This window comes from Dermacentor variabilis, chromosome 10 (assembly GCF_050947875.1).
Source record: "Dermacentor variabilis isolate Ectoservices chromosome 10, ASM5094787v1, whole genome shotgun sequence".
Lineage (NCBI taxonomy): Eukaryota > Metazoa > Arthropoda > Arachnida > Ixodida > Ixodidae > Dermacentor > Dermacentor variabilis.
In genome coordinates, this window is record NC_134577.1 from 124,280,104 (window position 1) to 124,307,629 (window position 27,526).

General features: G+C 44.8%; 1 long non-coding RNA gene across 1 annotated transcript; it reads left to right on the forward strand.

The window, feature by feature from the left end:
- Window positions 1–6,000: 6,000 nt before the first annotated feature.
- On the forward strand, window positions 6,001–11,526 carry LOC142559694 (uncharacterized). Its single transcript, XR_012823204.1, has 3 exons — window positions 6,001–6,181; window positions 7,641–7,777; window positions 11,377–11,526. It is a non-coding gene; the product is annotated as an uncharacterized LOC142559694 (long non-coding RNA).
- The last annotated feature ends 16,000 nt before the right edge of the window (window positions 11,527–27,526 follow it).

The window sequence follows — 27,526 nt, forward strand, 5'->3', positions numbered from 1 at the left end:
GCATTTGGCTATCACAGCGCCGCCGCTCACGACCAGAAATAGTCCACGTTGTGTGACTCAAGCCGTACTAATAGCGTTAATGAACTTTGGGGCTTCGCGTAACTGACTTTGGACTTCGTTTATTTTTGTTGTTTTGTTACTTATGTTTAATAAGTGTCCTTTTGTGTTTCGCTCTGTTATTTTTGTAGCATAGGGACGATGCTTTTCGAGAGGGGGTATTTACACGTGTACTTATCTTCATCGGGCAACCACGTTTCGCCGCCTAACAAATGTAATCGCACAGCGTGGGACGCGCCCGCATGTACCCGAGGTTTCTGGAAAGTTATCGATGCTTCTATCCGCTGTGTGCTGTCGCCGAACCGTATGTTATCTGATTTCATCACCTGACGCGAATGGTGTACAACTTTGTGGAAGGCACGCGGGTCCGAACGATTAGTCTGGAACATTCGACGACTGCTCTATAAAAGCCGACGCCCTTGACCCGCTGATCAGATTTACGGCGATCGCCGAATGTGTTCGCCGCTATCGTTGTGCTATAAGTGTAGCCTGTTTTGTGGGCACAGGTTCGCCCAATAAAATTTAGTTTGTCGTTCACAGTATTGCTACTGTGTTCTTCAACGTCACCACCACGTGACATCTGGTGGAGGTGCTTTTTGTTCATGTACCGGACGCCCCCGACGTTGAAGAACACAGTAGCAATACTGTGAACGACAAAACTAAATTTTATTGGGCGAACCTGCGCCCACAAAACAGGCTACCCTTATAGCACAACGATAGCGGCGAACACAGTCGGCGATCGTCGTAAATCTGATCAGCGGGTCAAGAGCGTCGGCTTTTAAGGAGTCGTCGAATGTTCGAGACTAATCGTTCGGACCCGCGTGCCTTCCACAAAGTTCAACACCATTCGCGTCAGGTGATGAAATCAGATAACATAAGGTTCGGCGACAGCAGACAGCGGATTGAAGCATCCATAACTTTGCAGAAACTTCGGGTACATACGCGCGCGTCCCACGCTGTGCGATTACATTCGTTAGGCGGCGAAACGTGGTTGCCCGATGAAGATAAGTACACGTGTCAATAGTGTCGGACAACGGGACAGAGTTCACGACTAATAATTTGCCACATTTACAGCAAAAAACAACATCACGCATCTGTGCACGGCACCTTTTCATCCACGGTCAAATGGAGCTTCTGAAAGGGCGGTGCGAACAATAAAAGAGGGTATTCAGAAAATAAAGGGAGGCGATCTCGACGAGAAATTGGTACGGCTACTGTTGAATTAAAGACGAACACCTCTAAAGACTGGGAAATCGCCGTCAGAGATGCTCCTCGGGTATCAAATAAGATAGCGTCTAGACACCTGCTTCCCTGTGACTGTTGCAGGTTCAACTGAGGAGACCCACGACTGGACACTGCCGCCAGACAGCAGCGTGTAAGTCCGCAATTACTGACAGGGAGAGAAGTGGATCCCTGGTCGTGTCAAATCGGCGACCGGAGCACGAATAGCAACCGTAGAGACTCGCACTGCCATTGTCAAGCGCCACGTCGATCAGGTGCGCCCCCGCTCTGATTCATCACCAAGGTTTCCGGATACGACTGCTTGTCGTCCAGGGTCCAACCAGACGCCAGGTCCCAGCACGGCCACCAATGGAACCACTTACTTGGAAGCAGCCGCCCCAGTTAATTCTCCAGGTACAGCCCAAATGGCGGACGACAGCATTCGACCTCGTACCCCTCCTCTCCCAAATACCTTGGGTCCGGCCGAAGCTTCGCAGCAAGTCCTGCGCCGGTCAACGAGTCAGCGCAAGCCAGTGCAACGGTTCCATTTTTGAGGAGAGGGCAGTGTTGTATCTTCGTCATTCTAGTTCTGCGCATGCGCAGTATACTTCCGTTCCTTCTTTCCGCTCCCACTTCCCTTCCCACTTCAGGGGATAAAAGCTATCAGCCGCCCCTAAATCTAACACGTATCTAACATATGCGCATCCGCCTTCCGTAAGTTATGCTTCCTCAGATATAAACATCGACAAGCCCTTCGATCCGTCAAGCTGTTGGCCTATAATTCAATCATTAGACCTGCCCTCGAACACGCATGTGTTATTTGGAACCCACACACTAAGAAAAACATTGATGCTCTAGAAATGATTCAACATAAATCCATTCGGTTTATCTTTTCTCGATACCGCCATGACGGACTCCCCAACCTCTATGATGCAACAAAATAATATCCAGGAACCTAAGCTACGTCGCGAAATTCTGAGATTAAAATTTCTTTTTCACTCGAAAAACAACCATCTCGCATTAGACCCTGCTCCGTACATCCAATCTCTGATGTCACGACTGACTGGAAATCGCCATGCTGAATCGATAACACCATTTAGAACACGTACTAACGCATTCAAGTTTTCATTTTTCCTCGAACGATTACAGAGTGGAACGCTTTGCCGCTATGTATGCTTCAGAACAGTGACTCATTCGACGCATTGACGTCGTAATGTGAAGCGCTTTTCTTGTTTTTTCTTGCAAAGGACTGTTTTTCCTAAAGTTTCAATGTTCATAATTGTTTTCACTGCCATAAGGTGCCCATTTATGTGTCATCTTTATGTATATATTATTTTTTCTCTCTCTTCATGATTTGTGATGATTTCTGTTTGATGTTTTACCTGTGCTTGTGTAAACCTTTTTGATAACCCTCTTGCATGCGTCCTAGGTTGGGTCTGCAGTATTTTGTAAGTAAGTAAATAAACATCTTCTATGTTTGAGCGGCCTGTGCCTCGTAACTGTTCGGGCCGCGTGCCGTGGAAATGCTACAGACAGACAGACAGAGCAAATGTTCGCCAAGAAATGCATGGAATATAATAAACTCAATTCGCAAACCGCAACCAAACCTCTATGTCTTCCCTAAATTACTTGTTTTCGCATTCCCATACACTCTTAAAATTTTCACACCCTTATGGGTGTAATGCGGGTGTATTCATCTTTTCACCCTTTTAAGCACCCTTGAAACACCCCTTTTTAACGGAAAAGGGTGTTGAACAAGAAAACACCCTTGGGACACCCCAGTCTTTCTAATTTACACCCTAATTATAAGGGTGTAAGTGAACAAGCTTACAGTATATGATAAATGAACATTGCCAGTTAAGGCGTTGATATTGGCTATACATGAAACGCGCGCTACCTGCGCTTGAATTAGGTAGCTGGAATGATTAGATCGGGACATCTAGGCAGCAGCGCACTGGCTCCGAACAGTGGTCAAAAATGAAGTTTCCCACGAATGTTGATATCGAACGGATGACACTAACGCGCAGACTTTGCATAGCCAGATATCTGCAAAAGGCTTCATATGATCAATGGCAAAATATTTACAATGCTATCACTGAATACTTAAAGGTGTGCAACCAGTTCGACTGGGAATGGTTAGGAGTGAGGGCTAACGGTCAACAGCTCACCAACTTACGGTTTGTAGGTGACATTGGCATACTCAGCAACGCTGCAGACTATTTGCAACAAACGTTTGAGGACCTTGTCGAAGAAAGCGTAAGAGTCTGATTGAAAGTTAGTATGCAGAAGAGAAAAGTAATGTTCCGCAGCCTGGCGAGAGAACGAATGTCATGGTCGGCAGTCAGCCTCTAGAACCTGCGCAGAAATACGTTTATTGAGGTTAATTACTCGCAGGGGCCTCTGATCAAGGAAATTAACAAAAATAAAAAATTAGCTGGAGAGCTTACGGCAGGCATTACTAAATCATGACCAGGGAGCTTACTGCTAACCATTGCTTTCTACTGTTACTAACGTATGGGGCCGAAACATTGAAGTTACCAAAGAAGCTTGGGAAGACGTTGAGGACCGCGCAACGAGCGATGGAATGAAAAATATTAGGCATGACGGTAATAGACTCAGACAGCGATGTGAATTAGAGAGCGAACGGGGATAGCTGATATTCTGGTTGACATCAAGAGGAAGAAGTCGTGCTGGGCAGACATTGCAATGCGTAAGGGACATAACTGCTAGTCGATTGGAGTTGCAGAATGGGTGCTAAGGGAAGGGAAGCACAGTCGAAGACGGTAGAGAATAAGGTGGACATGATGGAATTAGGAAACTTGAAGACACGTGGAAACAGTTAGCACAAGACAGGGATTGGAGGTCGCTGGAGAAGGTTTCGTCCTGCGATGGACATCAAAATAGGCTGATGATGATGATGTCACGACATCCATGCCAGCTTCGCGGCATGTCATTCATGTTATGTCATGCATGCGCGTCATGCACGTTCTGATAGCTCGATTTGCGTCGATGGCGGGGGGGGGGCGAGTAGCGGCGTAGCCAAAGGGGGCACGCCGGGCACTTGTAACGCTCACTAACAGTAAAATTTTTGCTGCTATGGCAATGGCCCCGCTCCTTCCCCCTCCACGGTCAATTGGGACCCCCCCCCCTCTCACGCGAAAAAATTTTCTGGCTACGCCACTGTCGGGAGGGGGGCGTAAGATTGCTCTAGACCCCTCCCCCTAACTTGTCAACGGAAACGGGGGACGGGAGGGCAGCTGCCGCCGGGCCGCAAACCTTAGGCAGCCCAATTACCGGCTGCATTTCCCTTTGGACGTGAATACTGCTCTAATGTCATTACACTGTAGGATTCGTGGCGTTTCGAGGGCATGCGACAACAACAACAAAAAAAAACACATACAGCCATCAGCAAGTCTTAGCTTGAGCCGATCTTTGGGAGCTGGGCAAGACTCTCACAAAAAAAAAAAAAAAGTTTGGCACTCCTCTTACAGGCATTGTCAACTCTGGGTCCCACCGCTGACTGCACATTTCCGGTAAAAAAAAATCACACAGGAACTCCTCTCGCATTTGTCTAAGTGCGCGTGAGCATTGTGACTCTTCCTCATCTACACGCAGTCCATGTCGTTATTAATGTTATCAGACTTGATCCGACAAGTATAAGCGACAGCGCTGCGGCGACACGAGCTGCTCTGGTCGGCGGCGCAAGCAAAGTACTGCAGGTGACGGGGCCAGGCGCGCTGGTGACGTTTCGTTCGTTTTGAGCCGGTATCGCTCTTTAGCCCTCCTCATCCGCGTCGAACCATTATCAACCGTTCTCCGGCGGCGGCTGCTTGTGGCACGGCCGTGCGAACGGTATCTTGAAAGCGAGCTGCATTGTGGACAGAGTGTGCCCACTGCTGAAAACTTCACGCGCTGTGTTCTCACCGTTTACTTCGCTTTGAAAACAGACGCGCGTACACCTATCTTGAAAGTGATCTGCGAAAAGCGCATAGTGCGGCATAAGCTGAAAACTTCGTGAGCGCAGTGTTTTCGCCGCTTCGGTCGCGTTGAAGCGAGAGCTAGCACGTAGGTGAATTCACTCGCTGCTGCGGGTTCTATTTTGAAAGATATCGTGCGGTACGGACTGATGGACGGATGGTTTTTCTTGTTGGGTAAGTATAGAAATGCTTACGTTATAAAAAAAAAAATCGCAGGGTTCGCGAATTTCGCGATAAGAACCAACACCAACCCCACTACCCCGCCCCCCGCTGAGCGATGCCGTCTTGATCGCCCCCTCCCGACCCCGGGAAAAGGGACACTACCTCTCTATCTCAGTTGAAGAAACGATGATGAAACGTTAACAACGACAAGAACGGCATTTCCTGAGTTGTCTTATGGCCTCCGAGATTTGCGCGCGAAGCTGGCGCTCGCGAACCTGGGAGGCCATAATTGACCGCTTAATAACATAAAAAGACAAAGATAATGCCAAACGACACAGTTAAAAATTCAAAGAACTGATCTTAGCTATACTGTTTGGGGAAAAGGAATAAAAAATTAGACAGCCGCAACACACGCCACTAAAGCCGCCACCGCCGGCATAACGCGGAACCAACGGTTGGCAACGTTCATTCGCGCGTCATTGCTTCGTCCGCTTCGTCTCCGCTGCGAGAGCCGCCATCTTCTCGCGCCTAACGTTTTGTATGGTTTTGTTCTCTGCAATCCGCGCACATAGCTCATCGGTGGATGCACGTCTGCTCGGCGTCGCTATGCGGCCTGCGTCATTTTCTGGTGTTCGCGCAATCGGTGTGAAACATGTCGCATGGGAAATGTTTGATAGAAGTGCCTCACGTCCAAGTCAAGCCGCCGTATGGCTGTGCGCCCTGTTCTCGGAAGCGTCGACGGGTTTCTGGCATGCGGATTTCAGGTACGTGCAAATGCGTTTCGCCCTCCTATTGAGCTCCGGAGCAAAGCGTGCAATATTTCATGTGAAAGATGCAGCGCCCGTCATCATGGTGTGAATTTAGAGCGGCAAACGAGAACTTTGGCACTTAGAGCACACCGCGGCTGCTAAGTCAGCGTGGAAATTGTTTTACGTTACCGTAATATGTTGCTGTCAGTCTAATCTGCGGCTTGTGGACAGCTAGACCATTGACTTTTTCTTGTGGCAGCGATAGGTATATAAATACAAGCGGTAACAATTTTCGAGAGCAGAGAGTTGTTTCGCTCGATGTTTGGTCGTGTTCATGCGTTATGAAAGCTAGAAAACTAACTGGCTTGATCATGCTTAGTTCCAACTCCAAAGGGCGTAACATTGACGCTGTTTATGTTTGTTTTCGGTGTCACGAGTACCACTTTCATGCTTTTGTTGCATGAGAGTGGTAGCTGCTACATGCCGTCTGGGCAGAATACAATAAAAGCAATTCCCTCACTTTCATACGTATGCAATGTGACGTAACAAAATTTCCAGCGTTTTATTCGGAGCGTAAATATCCAGTATAGTTTAGTAAGAAACTCAAATTCTGTCTTAGCTTAGTAGGCGTGAAACAAGTGAAACTCTCATTCCTTTTTGAATTGTTCGCTTCGCTACGTGATTTGTTTTATGCGCCAATATTGCCCGGTTAAGTATCCTGTTAATTTATGCCGACGCTCGTTCATCTTGATTTTAAGCGGTTACTATCCCCGAGTACCGGACGATGCCAAACTTGTGAGGTGTAGCTAACGCGGGAAATTCAAAGTGGCGTGGCTGCAAGTTCCTGTTTTCACGTTTCTTGCATTCAAAGCCAACAGACACAGTATCACTGATTTATTTTCCATTTCTGCTGTACTTGATCAATCTAATGTGACAACTGCATTTGCTCCTTAATGTTCTCCATTTACTGTGTATTCAGCTTGGCTGCCGTCCTCTCTTCAGAGGATGCCGCTGTGATAGCTCTTTCGTATAGCACACGCTTCTAGGCCCTTGTGTTTCAAGGGCTCTGGCGAGGCAGCAGTGCTCCAAGTAATTTTACCATCCTATATATTTCATATTTAGCATCATTCTTCCACGATGGATTTTAATGTTCATAGTATTCGTCAGTAGTCATCGCCATAATTTTATAGCACGTAGATTTTACGCACTTTACAGCGACAATTTTTAGGCTAGTTTAGAGCCAAGTCACATCTTCCATAATACATCGTCAACATTACCACTTGTCATGGCGCTCTTTGGCCAAACCTGGCCCTTGCGCCATAAAACACCACACATCATCATCATCAGCTTGGCTGCCAGAAAGTGCTTGAATTTCTTTCAGTATCCAAGTGACGAAATATTTCACTGACGGCCGTGTGTGAAACACGCAATATGACAAAACTGATAGCAAAATGATGAGATATTTCTTTTATAGCGTTTGGACTCTACTTTTGGTGAGGATGTCGATCGACCTTGGGCCTGGTGACAGCACACCCGACATCGCCAAAGTGCAGCCTATCAGTTGAGTGCCCCCGAATGGACCATCAACATCGGAAAATGAAGCAGAGCCAGGTAGGGACAATCTTTACTTTGGAACAGAATACTGACAGCTGCCTCTTTTTTTAAGAACTAAATAACATATTTACAAACCAATCTTTTCTCTTTGTGCAGCCTACATAGAATTGTTTTTTGCTTGTTATACAGACTTTCAGAAAGCAGTTCTTCTGAACCCTTTTTGCATGCACAAATAAATAAAGACGAGTGCACTTTTTGAAGAAATTGATGCACTGAAATGTGCGTTCGACACAATGAGATGCAAAATAACCAACAACTTTAAAGCGGTAAAAAAAACAAGTTTGAAACATGTTCTAACATCATAACCCGCCTTGGCATACGGATCTAAATATAACAGCAACAGAGGTGCATGCAGAGAAGTGTTTGTAAATGTTTGCAAGATATGTACATTGTCTAAGAAATTGTTTTTATTTACTTGGAGCTTCTTGGTGCCATGGCAGTGCAGTAAAAGCTCAAAATGATGCCCCTCCTCCTAATAAAGCACCTTTAGATTTTAAAATTAAATTATGTGCTTTTACATTCCAAAGTCACAACCTGAAGTTTTGGGAACCTGGCCTTCTTTAATGTACACCTGAATCTAAGTGCATAGGCGTTATTGCATTTTACCCTCATTGGAGGGCAGCTGCCATGGCCTAGATTGAAGCTGGGACCAGCATGACTGAGCAGCATGGCATCATAGTAAGTGGGCTATAACACCAGGTCAAAATGAGAAATACTGCTTAGAACTACCAACTTCTTGGCTCACAAGCACTTTGCACTAAGTTAAAGGAGTATGGAGTACTGACAGCGACCGTTTATGTACCAATTTCTTTTTAGGCTGACTGCATTATTAGGGTGCAAAGCTTCAATTGGTCAAAACCAGCCTGGCATCTTCCCTGGCATCTTCCAGCTGTGATTCAGAAAAATTTTGACCCTCAGTAGCCTTTCTTCTCGTTTAGAAGAACAGGAGCTTCATTTTAAAATAATGAATTCACCTTGTTCAGCATCTCAATGTGGTCTCAAATCTTATCACAGCATATGTATTACGAAGTGAAGTTTTAAGATGATGATATAGCATGGGACCTAATTAGTAGCCTTTGTGTACAGATATATGACTAGTCTAATAAATAGGAGGATTTTAAGAAGCGCTTCTAACATGGTCTGAGCATGTGTTTAAAAAAACTAATCTAGCATGATTTCAGGCATAACTGTTGCCCCTGAAAAATATTTGGATCATCTGCATTGGCATTGTTTTTAGAGAGCACCAATACTGCTTTGATAGAAGTAGCCTCGTGGAACATAAAGCATCGCTTCTTGCTGAGTCAAGGAAATATTATCTGCATATCTGAGGTGCATGTGCCATATGCTCGAATGCTGTTTAAAGGCTGCTAATAAGACAATTACTTTATTTGCCTTCCAGAGATTGCTTCAGTAGTCTATGCTACTCGATCATAAACAATTTACCAGAGTGAACATTCATCACAGTTGGCTTTGCAATGTTTATGCAAAATACCACAATTGTCTACTAGACATGTGACTGCACTAAAACTTGGAATTAATGACCAGTAAGATTTATAGGACCAGCAAAACTTAGTTTATTACTCCAGAACAAAATGCGAGGCACTTCGGTTATTTCTGCCATAGAGTTTCTTACAGTAATTACTAGAGGGAGCTCTGGCGCTGCAGTCGTACCTCCATGGGAATGACGGGAAGCACATGGATTTGTCTGATATTCGTGCTTGTGAATTCAGACGTTCTTGTGGCTTCGTATATTATACGCTATATAAATCTTATTGTCGTAAATTTCAGCGCAGTCTTCGAAGTGCAGAAGACGGCGCCAACACGCACAATTGCTATTAATTGCAACGATTGAGCTTGTCCAGGTGGCGAAATCGAAAGGCGCCAAGAGTCTCAAGGCGCTGGTATGCCCGCGATAAATTCATCAGGGCGTTGCACTCGCTTGTCTTTACATGCCTCCGTGACTTAATGGTTTCAATATCAGACTTCTGTTCTAGAGTTCCTGTGTTTAAATCCTGTCGTCGGACGATTTTAATGCTTATTTATTTGGTACACAGTATAGTGTTGAAAATGACTAGTTTACAATGTCACAAAGCCGTTTGAAGCCAAACAGACGAAGTTTAGGCAAATCCATGTACTTTCCATAATTTCCATGCTGGTACAGCCGTTCTTGTTTGATCTCCTGTGGACACTAACGTCAGAGTTCCCTCTAGCAATTGTTTGAAACTCTGATTTCTGCACCTCGCTCGTGCAGAAGCGGCACCACACCTGCTGCGTAAACATGCACTACCTTTCGGCCAAGTGCAGGGAATGCTGTGAACTCGCCCTGTACAAAGCCTGCATTAAGTAAAACAAATCACAACGTGCAGTTGCTGCCACGTTGAACTGGTGGAATGAGCAGTGAAATGCAGCACCTCCTGAACTAGTTCAGAAAGTGCAGGTTAATCAAGTGGAGATTATATAGTAACAGAAGTTGAGTGATACTGCATCACATTCACGAAATATACTTTATGATACTTTTCCATTTATTTCCTCAGTTATTAAGAATCCCTTTTGCATTGTTGGACAAAACTACACAATGCCAACATATTTTCTAGCATTCGCTGGTAGCAAACATGTCAAAACTTGTTCTAGTTTCTGGATTGTCGCTTTAGCCGTTAACTCCCAAGTTAATTCCTAAAAAATGTACCAAATTTTCCAAATTTCTTACGTACTCAATTTTTCGGTGTCATTCTCATTCTAAAAATATATTACTTCATTGGTCTCTGGTTAGAAATAACACAAAAATAAGAGCTGCTCTTGAGGGCAGCTTTCCCTCAATGCCGACTGTAACTCATCTTTGACAATAAGAGCAGCATAACATTGGGCAGAAAGATTGCGACTCATCATTGGCGATATTGGTACTACCTCCAGTCACTACTAGAGCTTGGGATCAATGGTTAAAGGTTGCGACTTTGTTGCTGCCCAATTTTAATTCTGCAGCTGTTACACTTGGGTGTAGCGTGTGTATGTACGTGTGCATGCATTAAAATGACTTCACGCTAGAGCAAAGCAACTATAGTGCAGAGAGGCATTAGTCATCTTTATATATTTGCTTTGTAAAGATGCACTAAGTTTATCTTTTGCAGTATAGACTTGGCGCTCATTGGCCAAAGATGCCCTTGTGCTACTAAAACCTGTCAATTCGCTTTTTGCAGTAGCAGCTGCTTATTCCTTTTTCAAGATCGGTCTGTCAGTTTTAATTTGTTTTTCTTGAACTGGAATTCCACTCACAGGACTGCTTGTCATCTGAGGTGTTCCTTTTTCAATCCAGAATTTTGAGGTTGTGTTTGTAAAACTTGATTTCTTGCCTCAAACGAGCTTGTACAAACTGACCAAGCTGATAATTCTACCTGATTATATATTAAATATGTTGCGGTTATGAACCCTCATAATGAATGACACATAGTATAAAAATTTTATCCAATAAAACAATTTAATGAAATTTTTCATGTTTTTCGCGTTCGTGTTCACTTCTCTACTCTCGTGTCCTGTCTGCATGCCTCACCTCTTTTGCATATTAAATATCGTATAAACTTAACCATGCTTTTTTACCACAGTGCAGGGGGAAAAGCTTCCGGTAACACCATGCATTCAGTATGGTGGCCCAGATGTGTATGCACGCAACCTCCTTCATGTGGACCAAGAACTACTCTGCAGTGTCTCGCAGACTTCCATGCGAAGCCCTCAACATTCTCGTCTCAGTGGAATGGCTGACCAAGACGGCCAGTTGTAAAGCTCCTGTACCCGTTTAAGAAAGCTTAATGATTTTTTTATTTAGTTTTCACGGTTGGCCGTAGAATCTTAACATTTTTGATGTTTCTAACATTCTTACCTGGCACAAAGTGGTGCAATAACTTTAAACCAGTGTAATGTATTTAAGTGATGCTCGCTCTAATGCCTATCTGGTTTTGTTTGTGTTTAAGAAATTTGAACGTCTGATGAGGTAACAGCATTTGAATTTCTCATCGTGGCTCTTTTCAATGAGCTGCTAGGAAATAAGACGCAAAACTTATCACACGCCAGTTGTAGTTTTTGTTTTCATGACTGAAGTATACTAGTTTCAAAAGATGGAAAGTGGGGCAAAAAGCATCAAGAACATAATCATCCTAAGATTGTCATCTCCTTACAACTCTGCAATGACTAATGCCTCATGCATCTTGGGAGCACATTGGTCGCAATGCCTACAGGTATACTTGATAAGAGAATAGCTTGCACTCAGATTTGCCACGCAGTTGATGGCTGATGGCTTTTGTTTGTCGTCTTCATGTTACTACTATGTATTCAATATTCATTTAGATGTGCTGCGGCTTCTTGCAGTCACCTATATATATATATATATATATATATATATATATATATATATATATATATATATATATATATACACGTTGCAATAAATATTTTGTGCAAGATCATGTTACTGTACCAACTCGCCCAACTTTATATCCTTGTGTTAAAGACACACTCAGACTTGTTCTTACTTATGTGACCGGTTATTTTTGTGCTTTATAATAAGATGCAATGCTTTTCGAATGAAAACGTGACAGTTCGTAGTGAGGTTATTTAAAAAAACTGTTCTGCTTAAAATTTCATTGAGCAAGCCTGTGCCATTATTCGGTGCTTATGTCTTTGTATTGGTATGGTTTTACTCCTTATCTTCCTTTTTTTACTTTTAAAATGTGCAAATATTATTATGTAAGCATTTCTCTTTAATGAAATAAATACTTCTGACATTTTGTCACAAATTTTACAATGATTTTGTTCCATTAGGTAACCTTAGACTAGTTGATTGTTATTCTGGTAGCTTAACTTACCATGCCTGTGGAATATTCAATGCAAGCACATGGTGAAAAATAAACTAAATTATTGGGTATAAGCAGGTCACTGGCAGTAAATGGAGCATACATATATTTCAGGAAATAGTGCATGCTTATATATTGAACAGCACGCACAGCTACACATGCTGTTTTGTTCGTAAATGCTGAAACATTATTCGACGTGGAAGCACTTTGTTCTTTGCCTTTCAATGCTACCTTTAAGTCATATGTGTGAAAGTACTAGTAGAAGCATCTCGTGGAGATAAATGACAGCTTTGATGAATAGAGGTATAAAGTGTGCTTAAAACGGCAAAAAACTGCTTGACAGGCAAGCGTATGCTTCTGTAGTACTGCACTTGTTACCGTCGCCAATCTATGCATTGCTTGCGCTCTATTGCATTCAATATGAGCTACAACAACGAGCTATGGTGTCTTTCCCTCCTGGTGGAGCTGGTGTTCCGAAAATTTTTGACCAAGAAAAGTGGAGGTTTTTAATTCTGAAATGCATGTAACCAGGCTTTTGGCTGTGTGCTGTTTCCACAGGGTTATAAGTACTGGTGCACCAAGGTGCGGGAGATCCTGTGTCCTTAGTGCAGCGCGCATTGTTGTTGCGCTCTGCATCCTGCCGGCAGTGTACTATCACTGCAGAGGAAGATTACGAAAAGCATGGCGTGTGGGCCTTGCTGCAATGGCGAAACCTTAAATTCTTTGCCTGAAAGGGTCGCACGTTATGCTACCACATGACGGACCAGAAGCGCAATATGACGACGCCTCACAGATTCTGGCTCATACTGAACAAGGTAGTACCATAGCTAAGGCTAGGCAGCATTCACAACAGCTAGTCTGCCTATTAACTACATGGCTGTAGTGAACACTAAAATACTTGCAGGGATAACACCCTTTTGGAAGGGTGTTGTCCATGCTACACCCATATTGAAAGGGTGGTGTCTGTGTTACACCCCATATAGAAAGGGTGTTTGTTTTACACACATAGGCGAGGTGACGTCATATTAACACCCCTTCTGTTGTGGGGTGTTAATTTGCCCCCTTTGCTTGGGGTGTAGCAATACACCCAAAAAGTGTGTCACCCATGGGACAAGTCATTTACACCCTTAAGGGTGTTAAAATTTTTAGAGTGTACGTATAGCAGCCTTGACGGCCTCTGCCGAATCTTTTTCCATAGGAACATACAGCCATTTAAAATATTAACTGCAGTTTCGCTTTCTGGAAACTAGCGAAACCGATAATATCGGGAACCAAGATGCGACGGGGGTGTCGAGTTACTTTATGTGCAGTTATGAGCCACAAGATGCTACCTTTCGGTACATTGCATCTATGGCCAGAGTCTTTCTGGTTCCGTAAAAAGCCAGTTTCTTATCCGACAAGATGCCACTTAGCGCTTTTCGACAATAACTAGATATTAAAAGTTTAGTTTGAATCGCATCCACGCGTCTTTCTTGCTGAGGACACGCGCAGCTCTTACGCCCTGACACTGGATCTTCAGTGCATCGTGGACTAAACAGGAATCCAGACACTAACATGCGAAAATACTCCGATGCGTGCTGTCAGGAATATAAAAAATGACGTACATGAATAACTATGCCACCGGATTCAGATTTATTTATTGTCCAACCTTTACAAACGCCACAGACCTGCTTTTGCTCTTCTTTTCCTATTTATCATTTCCTTAAAGCGCCAGCTTTGCGGCGAAACCCGAAAGGCGCGCGAGCTGTCGCCCGCCATTTCTCTTTGCCGATGTAGACCTCAGACTCTGCCCAGGCGGCGCTGGGGGAAAACCTGTCACCAGCGCCCCCATCGGAGCCTTGGTGCTAACTAAGTAGTGCAAGGAGAGCTGTCAGCAAGCGAAGGTGCATAGTCCACAATGAACCCTTCTCTTTCGTTTGTGTTGAGGCACGGTTTCATAAAAATCAAGGACCTGAAAAGCTTCTTCCGCCCATCCACGCTACGGAAAGGAAGCTCAGCAGGACGAAGTACGTGCACAATATAAAACAAAGTCTCAAGTGTTATTTCGGCGTGCTGCAAGTCGCAAGTACAGAGAGCATCAGGTTTGTCTATAGGCATATCAGCATGACAATCTAAGCATTTCAAATTGGTTCATATTGAATATGTCCTGAACACAAGACTTAAGTATCTCCTATATATTTATGTATTTTATCGTAATGTTTTATCTCGCAAATATTTACAGAGAGTAAATCTTTTCATAGCCTTTTCCAGGGCAGCAAACATTAAAGGTTTTCCATGGTAGCAAACAGCATGCGATCATAACGAAAGTAAGCTTCCTACAGAGCCTACGCGCTGCATCTTTCTTTCTCGCAGGAGCTACAGCATCACTCAGTACCTTAATTTCAACTTTTCGCAGACGCTTCGAGCAACAAGCGCGCACAAATAAATGTAAATAAACGCGACATTGTTTTCTTTCCACGCGTGCGTTACTTCGCAATTACCCATCCACTGCTCCTACAGCAACTGTATTGCTCACATTTGAAAAACGCAGTCGAGCTGGCTCAGCACATCGCGAAGCGTGCTTGTTGTATCGGCGCTGGACATACAATATACCTAAAGTAGAAATGAGCTCGCGATGAAACGATGCTCTAGAACAGGGTTTTGAATTCATAAACGAACCAAAATGTTTGGTTAAGCTGACCTGCCAAATCTCTCCGTTCCACTTGTTGAGTCAAGCGGAGGCGGACGTCTGTTAAAAGGTGGAGATATCGATGGCACATAAGCAGGATGGTTCGCAACGTTGTTTTTTCTGTTACCAACGAATTGGCAACTGCAGATTCTTGAGTTTTCGCTTGCTTACCACGGTCCTCCGTCAGAGCTACTCAACACAATTACAGAAGAACAAAATTGTCGCACTTTCTCATGCGAGCCGCTGTGTTGTGGAGAATGCAAGTAATCCGATTACCCAACAGGTTGAACAGCCCGTATCCAGCGCTCTCTCCCTTCCCCTTCATACGGTCGCGATGGAAATCGGTAAAACTGAACGTTGTTGTTCCGTCCTTCACGTTCATGGCAATTCACAACACAACAGTAGCGTCAATTGCGGCGTTTCTTCGTAGCGCGACGAGCTACCGCGGTGGCCGTCGTTTCCGCCATCAGTCTGAAGAGTGCAAGCGCTTTATGGCAGTTCAGCGGCGCGTCCGACTATAGCGTAAAAATTCAATAGCTCTCTGTCTGGGTGTTAAATGCGCAGAACACTCGTAATATGTACCAAAATCTAGTTAAATCGTTGTTTCGCAGTCGCTAGCTGCATAGGCAACTTAGCCAGTGAGTCGGGCCTCACACTGCTCAATTACTGCTTCTTCGCAACGGCAGGTGGCGCTACGCGTCTTGCAAAACTCCAGAGTCTGACTTCCATAAGCAAACCGCAACGTGTTTTCTGGACGCGCGTGAGACCTCAGCAACGAGCGACACAGACCTGTCAAGTGAGCGCACTCTCGCCGCCGGTCAGGCACAAGCGAAAGACAAAACGAGCAGTAAAATCGAGCTGCGCTCCAGCTGTCGTAAGCCGCCACAAACTACCGAGATAACAGGGCACAACACTTCGCTCTTTATTCTATGACTTTGCGGCGCTGGCATCAGTCCAAGCCGGTCCGGCCACGCGGCGGAGCGTTCGTGTTAAGCGTGCCTGTACCTAGACGGCCCCCAACGTAGATCGCTCTCAAGATGAGGCTGTGCGACCAGGCCCAGCCGCCACATGCATAGTTGCCGCCGGAACAGAGCGCCGCACAGCGCATAAGAACCTACCAGCCCTAGGCGTACTTTGTACACATCGCAGATTGCTTTCAAGATACGGGTGCCCAGGCCGGCCTACGCTGCAGCCGCCTGTAGTGCCAGGTTAAGTCCCAGTTTCACCTTGGCTGAGCTTGAAGGTTAGATTTGCGAAACCAGGCATCTTCTGGGCTTGTGCCTGGAGTAGGGGAGCTGTCGCTCCAAAAGAGAATTGCAATTTCTTTACACCATCATAAGGAGTCAGGCCTGGTCTTACTTTGTACGTGTGTTCTCGACCTGGCACATTGGTATTGGCGTGCGCCTGTTAATAGTATTACGCTGGTCCTTGGTTTTGTGATAATAATGCAGATTTTAATAAATTTTTTTTCTTTCATTCTTCTTTCTTTCTTTCCTTCTTATTGCCTGGTTGTCGTTTCATGTTCCGACCGCTCACTTGATTTCATTATAGATATAAGAATTCATTTAGAGCACTGTCTTGTCCTAGGTGCTCTAAAGATACAGTTTAGTTGCCAGTTCAGGGGCCGCGTTTGTCACCTTGGTTTCTTCGTCTGCGTCCCTAGCGCCGCCCCCAACGAAGAGAAAACTTTGTGCCCCTCAATCGCTATAACACAATAGAAATCTCGATACATCTACTGCAGCGAACCGCAGCACAGTGGCCACTGCAAGGTTGTCTGTTGCCAGCAATGGACACAGATATAATATGGCAAAGCAACTGGCGTCAACCAAAAAGAAAGCGGCATACAAAACTAGGCAGGAAGCGGTGAGTGAGAACTAACCACGCCACGCTGCCACCAACCCTTTCATGCCTCTGAAGTGACCCCGGTATGATTGCTTTTCTTCTTGCTTTTTCCAGCTTTGCTCCCTTGCGCTGATCCCGAAAAAACGATGCCGGGGCCGCATTGTCCCCGCGGTGTTTCGAGACACGCGGCGCACGGTCGGGAAGAGGGGGGACACGCTACCGATACCTCCCCCCCCCCCTTGGCTGCCGTCCACGCCTCAGAGGCTGCCATACACACGACGGCTTTAGCTCCCTTCTGAGCCCCGGTCTTAACAGGGCGTAAGGAGGAGGGTGGGGTGCAGAACGGTGGGATTAAGGCTTAGGCGCCGGTGGTCCATTTCCCTAGGGGGCCTGGCAGCCGAGAGAGGAGAAGGCAAGGTGCAAGATGGAAGGGCCGCAGCAGCGGGACGATGAGCGCAGCTGATATGTGGGCGCTGCTGAAACAGCGGTGCTCTGGCACGTAAGCGTGCACATTAGGGCACGCTTATCGTTCACTACAGCGTGCCTTAGTCATGTAGTGCTTTTGTAACATAAAACCCCAGAATTTATATAACATTTTATTCGATATTATGAGCGCACATAGGGAGTTGCATATAACTTGCTCGGCGCCGAAGAGAATATTCAGCATTAGTGACCTTTAATTTGCTAACGTTTATGATTCTGTAAAGAATGGCATACTGATAAGCAAACTAGAGAATAACAGGTTCCTGAAATACATAGCAACGTGGGTATCAGTATTTTGGAGGAAAAAGAATTCTATTGTTTTCAAAGCGGATGCTAAACGTCTAGATATTAACAGCAAAGAGGTACCAGAAGGTTGAGTTATCTCCTGCTTTATTTAATATATTTTTAAGCTCTATTCTTCCGCTCCAAGACATTCATGTAAAGGTTTATGCCAACGACATTCTTTTCTTTTTCTCAACAGTGTTCATCTACATTCACTTTATGAATTGTTACTAAATTACTTCGTACTTTTGAAACATGGAATGAGAATATGCATATTTCGCTGAACGCCGGTAGAAGCGGACTTCTGCTCTTTCCTTGAGATCGTCCCATTGACATTTCCCTGTTGTACCATGAAAGGTTGATTCCCCAGGTGGATTCCCCTAAGTACCTAGGAACCCCGTATGATGGGATTCTGAACTGGAGAAGTCGCATTGAAAAAGTCGCGTCTACGGCCACTCGCGCCTTGGGATGGTAACGTAAGATCTGTAACCGGTTATATAGGGTTGCGAAGACACATCGATTATGATATATGTCTCTCCCATTGTGGCGTTTTGGTGCGTCCTGTTTTTCCGGCAACACAGCTTATAAAATGCAGCCTCTCATTCTATCACAAAGGGAATGTCTGCGTTGTTCCTTGGACTCCCTAAATTTCTTGCAAACGCCGTTTTGTGCATGGAAGCACAAATACCATGTCTAAAAATTATTTTCAGGGTTCTTACAGTCAGAACGTACGTCGCAATTTACTATTATGTTTTCATTAAATAACCGAGTACATTTTTTTTAATAATCATTTGTCGCTACTGCCCACAAGAGTACGATCTGTATTCGGACAGGCGCAGTTAAAACCCTGGAATGCGCAAATTCAACGTATTCACCCAATAAGGCAATCCAAGACAAAGCTCCAGATTGATTATGACGTTATTTTCCTCTCAACTGCTAAACAAATGCTATTCTATTTTTTTTAATGAACAATGACAAAATTACTTTTTTCACCTGGAAACAACCAATATGATAGCCGCTAATCCTTAACTATCGACGAGAAGGCTAGCGTAGGCATTTTCTCTCCTTCTCATAGTTCATCCTTTGCTATTCACGTCCAAGATTACACTCCTATTTTCATAGCAGATTTATCGGCGATTCTTTAAGGGCTAGGCAAACTTCCCGTGAATCAATCGTGAGCTGTGGGAGTAACAGATTCTCCTTCGATATGTTTGTTGCTTTTCAGATCAACCATAAAGCTGTCTTAAGTGTGTCAAACAATTTTGTTCCTACAACCTCGCAAGAAAACTTACGCAGAATCTCCTCTGGGAGTATCAGTCTCTTCTAAGTATGCGTAAGCATTTTCCCACTTGTTCATCTCCGCGCAGCCCGGTGTCATTATCAATGTTATGAAACGTGATATGACCAGTACAAACCACAGCGCTGCGCCGACACGAACTGCTGCCGACGGCGGCGCAAGGTGAACTGATGATGCAAGTAAACTACTGCAGGTGGCGGGGCCAGGTGCGCTGATGACGATCCGATCACTGTAAGCCATTATCAGCGATTTATCCATTGGCATCGAGCCATTATGAACCGTGATCAGCCGCATACCGGTAGTGGCTGCGTCTGGTGCCGCCGCGTTGACGGTGTGTGGCCTGTCCGGAAAGCGATCTGCGATGGCGGCCAAGAGCGCCGACTGCTGACAGTCTCGTGTCGTGGGCTCTGTGACCTGAGCGTCGCCCGAGAGCTCCGTGGTCGCTGTGTATGCGGGAGCTAGGAGAAGGTGAGAGAGAAGAACAACTCTTTATTTTTTTTACAGGATGTGACGTCACACTGTCGTTCCTTTTTGCTTTTTGAACTAGCTACGCTCGATTGTCGATTGTCATTGCCGTCATGTCGGCTGGCAGACGCTCTGTCGAAAGGGTCCATACGGGCGCGATATTCACGCGAGCGCACTTTGACTTGCGCAGTCAAGGCTTGGACTTCGTGACACTCTCATTCGCCAAATGTGAATTCACGGCATGCCGACAGGTAACCCACCGCAGTACATACGTGAATACTTTGTTCTTAGTGTTCCTGAAGTAAAAAATGGCGCGTCGCTGCATTGGTGGCTACAATCGAGTGCGGTTGCGTCGAATCGCGGGTGATTTAATCGCGCGAATACATGCTGCGCTACCGCTGTAGATGGAGATAAACTTATCATGTGCGTCTTTTTTGTCAGCCAGTCGGTTACCTTATGTAAGGCTGTTATTCACTGCACATTTCTTGAAATCCATTAATGCACTGCTTCAAATATCGACGAAGTGTCTGTCCATCGTGTAGCTTCTTTTATTTTGTCTTATGGTTTTTTTTCTGTCCACCTTTATTATTTTGCTTACGGCTCGCGAGGGGCAGCAGCGTTATGGCTGTGAAAATGTTGTTGGGCAGCAAGCCTCTCCAAATTACGTCTTCGGTCATGTTCATAAGATAGCAAATACTGGTGTTACTTTCGCCGCTAAATTAAATTAAATTATGGGGTTTTACGTGCTAAAACCACTTTCTGATTATGAGACACGCCGTAGTGGATGACTCCGGAAATTTCGACCACCTGGCGTTCTTTAACGTGCACCTAAATCTAAGTACCCGGGTGTTTTATCGTTTCGCACCCATCAAAATGCGGCCGCCGTGGCCGGGATTCGATCCCGCGACCTCGTGCTCAGCAGCCCAACACCATAGCCACTGAGCAACTACGGTGGCTCTTTCGCCACTATATTTTCCAGTTCCATGTGACCTATACTTAAGCTTCCTCAGGTTATAATTAGGCGCAGAGGCTTTTAGCGGAAATAGCTGTCAACTGAAAATCAATTCAACGTGTCAGTTCTTTCGGATATTGGGATATTTGTGAAAATGAATATATTTCCCTTAGTCGTACTAAGTTATTTACTGGTCAAGTGCTTAGTCCTTTGAATGAGTATTTCAAAGGTTTTCCTTTCAACTCAATCGTAGGTGACGCCTATCAGAATTAGGAAACTGTTATTTGCCCTTTAGTACAACCACGAGTACAAGTCAAAATCCAGAAGTATGTGTCGCATGTAATTCCGTATGTCACTAGAAAGTACAAAGGATTCCTTCCTGAATTGTCGTAAGATTTCTTTTTCATTACATCTTCAAGAAGTTTGTTTATCTTTTCCTGGTCACTGTGGACTTTCACACATTGACATTTTGAATACTTTGGCGAAACGATCGCGTTGCGGGCCTGTATGTTTTTTCATTTAACCTTACCCGTCTTACTAGCCAAAATTCATTTGGCAGCCAGAGCAAATACATCCTTGCTGTACTGGATTGGAATTATTTGTAATTTCGTTGGAATGTGTTTTCCTTATTCCTCATAACAGCACATGCTGTCATCTAGTATTCCATACTGTCGAAATCTGCACTTACACTTTCAAATGCGCAAGTGTGGTTCGTATTGCAATGGAAATAACAACATGAGTGCAGCATAACTGATAATTGGGCGAGTTGGTACGAATTCATAGTAAAATATTGTTACGCAGGACGACGCCGACGAAAAACTATATGCAAGTATATTTACAAGGCAATACGCCGCAATTAGCCAAGAGGCAAGAGCCCGCGCTAGCCTCTAATCGTCGTCGTCGTCTTCAACCTGCTCGCCTCTTTGTCATCGCAAATACTGTTCCGTAGCACTACCCCCGACGACGCAAGCGCCATCTCGGAGCGACTAAACGCCGGACTCGGAAGCAGTATAGTAGGCCTTGAGCCTACTGACGTGCACAACATGACTAGATTCCAGAGTAGAGGACGAGGTTGAACGTACAGGAGCAATTTCGTACGTCACAGGCGTCACCTGGCGCAGCACGCGGTAGGGCACTGTGTATCGCGAAAGGAGCTTCTCTGAAAGTCCGACGTGACGAGAGGGTGACCACAGCAGCACGAGCGCCCCAGGCGGAAACTGTACGTCACGGTGGCTGGCGTTGTACTGGCACTGCTGAGTGGTTTGCGAGGACGTCAGTCCAGTCCGGGCAAGCTGGCGTGCATGGTTGGCGAAGGCGATGGCGTCGCGCGCATACTCGCTTGTTGGGATCGCAGCAGGAGGAAGTGCCGTGTCTAGGGTCAAGGTCGGTTCGCGTCCGTACAATTGATAAAATAGAGAAAATCCGGCGGTCTCGTGCCGGGAAGAATTGTACGCAAATGTAACGTAAGGAAGGGTAGTCCCAGTCGTGGTGGTCCTTGGAAACGTACTTGGACAGCATATCGGTAATAGTACGGTTTAACTGCTCTGTCAGGCCATTGGTTTAAGGATGGTATCAAGTAGTAAGCTTGTGTTGAATGGAGCTGGAAAGCACAATGACGGCGACAACTTTCGAGAGGAAGTTACGACCACGGTCAGTAAGCAGCTGTCGCGGGGCGCCATGAAGTAAGATAATGTCACGCAAGAGGAAGTCCGCGACGTCAGAGGCGCAACTGGTAGGGAGAGCCCGCGTGATAGCGTATCGGGTGGCGTAATGAGTTGCGACGGCTACCCATTTGTTCCCAGAGGATGACGTGGGAAAGGAACCGAGGAGGTCTAATCCAACACAAAAGAACGGTTCCGCAGGAACGGTGATCGGCTGGAGATGACCGGCAGGTAGCACCTGAGGTGTTTTCCGACGCTGGCAGGAATCACAGGCAGCAACATAACGTCGGACGGAGCGAGCGAGACCAGGCCAATAAAAGCGGCGGCGGACGCGGTCGTACGTACGGATTACCCCAAGATATCCTGCAGTGGGTGCGTCATGCTTCTCAAAGATCACAGTCTGTCGTAGATGTTTTAGCAAAACAAGAAGAAGATCAGAGCCGTCAGGGAGGAAGTTCCTTCGGTACAGATTGCCGCCCTGGAGGATATATCGCCGAACGGATGCGTCGTTAGGTGTAGACCGCAGACGCTCGATGAGTACTCGCAGCGATAGGTCTCGGTACTGCTCATCGGCGATGTTAGCGAAGGCAGACACAGAGAAAATGCCGTTGGCGGTAATATTGTCGGCGTCGTCAGGCTCGCCGACCGGGTAGTAACACGGGAAGTCAGCATCCTTGTGTAGTCGACCAGGTTTTTAGATGACTGAATACGAATATTCTTGGAAGCGTAAGGCCCAGCGACCAAGTCTTCCTGTAGGATCTTTCAGTGAGCATAACCAGCAAAGCGTGTGATGGTCTGTAACAACAGAAAAAGGTCGGCCATATAAGTGTGGGCGGAACTTCGCAACCGCCCAAACTGGAGCCAGACATTACTGGTCATCGCAAATACTGTTTCATAGCAATATTTAGCGGCATAAACCACTGTAATCTATGTCATTGTGATCGGGTATTTTTCGACACTGACATTTTATTTTCACATAAAAACAAACTAAGACGTGAAATCACAGAATCGTTTCATATCAAAAAGTGCGCTGAAAAATGCATAAGCCAACCATCGGTTGCAATCACTGAAAATGAATTTGCTTTCTTAAATACTGGTTGAACCTTCTTAATCTGTTTTTAATCTGTTTCTGTTTTACTGACGACTCATGTTGCGCATACTCAGCGCTGATAGCTGTGGTATATATGGTCTGTATCTTTCCGAAAATAAAATAGATGTGAGAAAGCGCTAGTGTGTCCACCTTCACTGTGTGCTTGTCAATTGTGCGCGCTAAATATTTTAGTACGAACATGAGTGCTTCTTCAATTGTCTTCCTCCCCTTGCTGGTGCCTTCTACAATGTGCGAGAATGGCTTCTCGCATTATTGTTAGGTGTCTCATGTGAGGATATGACATAGAAAAACTTTCTCTTTTTTCACTGAAGGTATTCAGCAGAAAAAATCTGACAGCCACCACTTTTGCATGTTGGCCTTAGAATCTTTTTGATAATGGTGGGAGGAGCCTGGTGTGTGTGTGAAGGGTGTGCGCATAATCGTATTATTTATACTGCGAGGATGACGTCTTAAACACGTTTTTTCATACTATTAACATAAATGTTTCCATCTTTCCTCTTATGCCTCAATCATAAGAAGACCTATCCGGTTTTTAGTCACTCTGCTGTTTATCTTTGTTAAATGCCAGTATCAAGTTAGTGGGGATATGGTGTCATTCAATGTTTTATTTGTAGAGAATCCTAGTTCATCCCTCGTCACAGGTATGCACCATATTTCACACGGAATAGTGATTATAGTCTCTGTTCTTGTGGTAAAAGTGTATCCCAAAGCCTATTTTGGGTGTTTATAGAACAGTGGAGATTTACAGACATCAATGCAAGCTGACAAAGCACCTCATACAGCAATCAGCCAGCCACCTACGCCGATGGAGAAGTCTGCAGTTTGCAATTGTACTGTTTCTTGGCAGAGATTTTGATTGTACGCTACGGGAATAAATTGCAGGGCCATTTAAAATGATCTGAAGACAATGGTCTTATGATTGGAATCATAGTAGATTACGACCAGCATTAGCTCAAGCTTTGCTAAAGGTCAGCGGTATGTAAAATTTTTTGAAAGTGCTGGTTTTCATACGCTATAGCTGCTATGCGCATTAACCCCACAACTGCCTTCTGGGCGACACCACCAGAAGTTGCCTGTAAACACTGCCACGAAAACTTTGTCAACGTCTGCTTTGGTTTCGGTGATTGCACATGTGTAAAGATGGGACAAGTTCACTAAATATAGATTATGCTGCATTCTGATGGAACCAAACGCTCAGCTTAGCAGCTTTTCAGTACTTTTGCTCTGGCAAAACGACAAAATAAAAATTATTTGAAATCAATGATGCGACGCTCATGAGTTTCAGGCAAGAATTTCGAGATGCTCGGTCTCCATGTCCTCTAGTAACAATAAATCTTTGGAATGCACAAAGATCTCGAATTAAATCTTCACTAGGTTCAATGACTCTCTTGTTGCCCTATATTGTTTCAATACAAACAGTGCACACCACAAATATAGTGGCTTCCAATTGTCTTAATATCCTACAATTGCCTTATATGTAAAAGCGTGGCAGTTTTGGTCGAGTTGATATGTCATGACATTTTATAGGCTTGTAGCGCAGCTCAGAAAGCGCCGAAAGTCAGGTGGAAGGGGTAATAAAAAGTAACGGAGCACTCTTCACTCTGTTCTCCGTTCCTTTTCATTACCCTTTCCACCTTCCTTTTTTATCTTTCTGAGCGGCGCTACAAGCCTAAAAAAGTCAGGACTTAGATGTAGAGTCATTTGGTATTCATGAATGAATATTTACATAGAATTTAGATTATGCCTTTAAAGTCAAGTGTCCCTCGTGCTTACAGGATAAGGAGCACCAACAATTTTGTTCTTAATATTTTTATATTATTCTGCTTGCACATGCCACGTTTTAGGGCCACACCATGCCACTGAAAGCTCGTTAAGATTTGAGGCATTCTTAGCGTGTGCGAAGACCTGCTTCACTAAACAAAATGTTTCTTTTGAGCCTTCGCAAATATATAAATTAAACTGAATTTAATTCTGCTGTTCGATAAGTTACAAGCACGATATAATTAGGAAGCATGCCATAGGCATGCCATAATTACGAGGTGCCATGCGGACACCGGTTTAATTTTGATCGCCTGAGGTTTTTTAGTGTTGACCCAATCCACAGTACACAAGCCTACTTGCCTTTCGCCTTCATCGGAACGCGACCGCCACCATTAGGATTGAACCACGACCTCAGCAGCACAATGCTTCTCAAATATTTATTTGAATTCAGCACAGAATGAGTCTGTATTACAAACTTTTCTACTGGGCTTGTCTTCTTCAAAGCGACATCTGCATCCCTTCTCTACAGTATACATAGGTAGGGTTCTTCTAAAGGGGTGAGGGCGTAAGGCGTGTCGGTGCAGCAATGAGCGAAGGTGTGTTGGCGGCGAGGTTGTAGAATTCAGAATAAGGGAGTGGTGTGCACAAGGTACGTGACATGACCGTCTGTCAATCACGTGTTGATACCGTCGATAATTTGAGGGAAGTTCGGCACGTCTTGAACAAAAGATGAGACGGTGGTGGGGATGTTGGACTGGTGGTGATTTAAGAATTTAGATGGTGACTCGGTAGATGTTTTCTTATTAGGTAGGTGTGTTGTTATTGTATTATCTCCCTAAAATACCTAAAGTTCCCGCCGAATAAATATTTACAGCAGAAATCACAAGTTGCCTTATTGTAATTCTAAGAACAACAAACCTACCGAATCAATATCTAAATTCTTAAATCAGATCCTGTCAAACATCCGCATCACCCTCCCATCTTTTGCTTAAGACACGCCGCATTTCCTATGAATTATCGATGGCATCAACGCCAACCAAATCTTTTCCGATCGCGCTATTCTAGTCATTTGCATGTTTTTGCCCTTTACACTAACATACCCATTAGTGAAGGCATTGAAGTCGTTTCGAAATCCCTCCCAATCAATCCCCAAGCGCACGCTCCTGAAGTTTACCTGTCGCCCCTTAGGTAAGTTCTCACGCTTAACTATTTCGAATTCGATTCTATTCCCTACTTGCAAACTCTCGGCACTAGCATGGGAACAGCATTCGCTCCCACGTATGCGAACATACTCACAGGACAGCTGGAAGCAGACCTGTTGAAATCCTACCCTTTAAAACCCCATGCCTATCTTCGTTACATTGACGACCTATTTATTGTATGGGAACACGGCACAATCGCGTTAACTGACTTAAAGAGCCATTTCAATAGCTTTCACCCTAGTGTTGCATTTACTGCTCACCACTCTCCTAGTCAGATCAACTTCCGCCAAGACGACGGTCTACATAGAAACTGGAAAACTGAGAAGGACACTTTACCGGAAGCCTGGGGATAGCCAGCAATATTTAGACTACAACAGTTACCACGCGCGACACTGCAAGCAAGGAATTTTTGTCGAACAAGCAAAACGAATAATGAGAATCTCCAGCGAAGACCACGATTTTATCCACTACCTAAATGACCTTAAAACAACGCTAGCAGAAATTAACTATCAACAAGTTGTTCTCAATAGAGCTTATCACATCGCGTCAAAATTGGAGAGATAGTCAGAATTAGCTAAGGAATAGCCTACACCAGATTCTGACAGCCAGCCAGCCTTTATAACAAAATATTGGAATGCACTCCTAAACATAAACAACATCCTACGAAAATACCACCCAATATTATCAAGTAACGAGCGTCTGGGAAAAATGTTCTCGGATGTACCAAGGGTTACCATCGCGGCAACACAAAGGTTAAAAACGTGTTAGTGCACACAAAAGTCAGCCAACATCATTTCCCCGTAAAAATAAAAAAAGCACGTTGTCGCCCCAGGTGCAAATCCTACAGGCGCTTTCAAAGTGAGATTAAAATTAAAAGCACCGCAAATAATTATACACACGAAGTCAAATCTAGCTTGACTTGTACAACTTCGTATGTTATTTATATGCTTTAATGTTCATTCTCTAAGGAACAAAATTAGAGGACGCTTAAGCTTCGCCTTCAAGAGTGGAACGCGATAGCGTTATCGCACCCCGTTCGCACCGCCCACTCATTCGGTCGGCATGCTCTTGAGTCACACAAAGACGAAACGTGCGCCTGAGCAAGCGGAACGAACCAAAGAACTCGGTGTCTCGGAGGGAGAAACGATCTACGCGAGCCAAACGTCGTGATCGTCACGAAC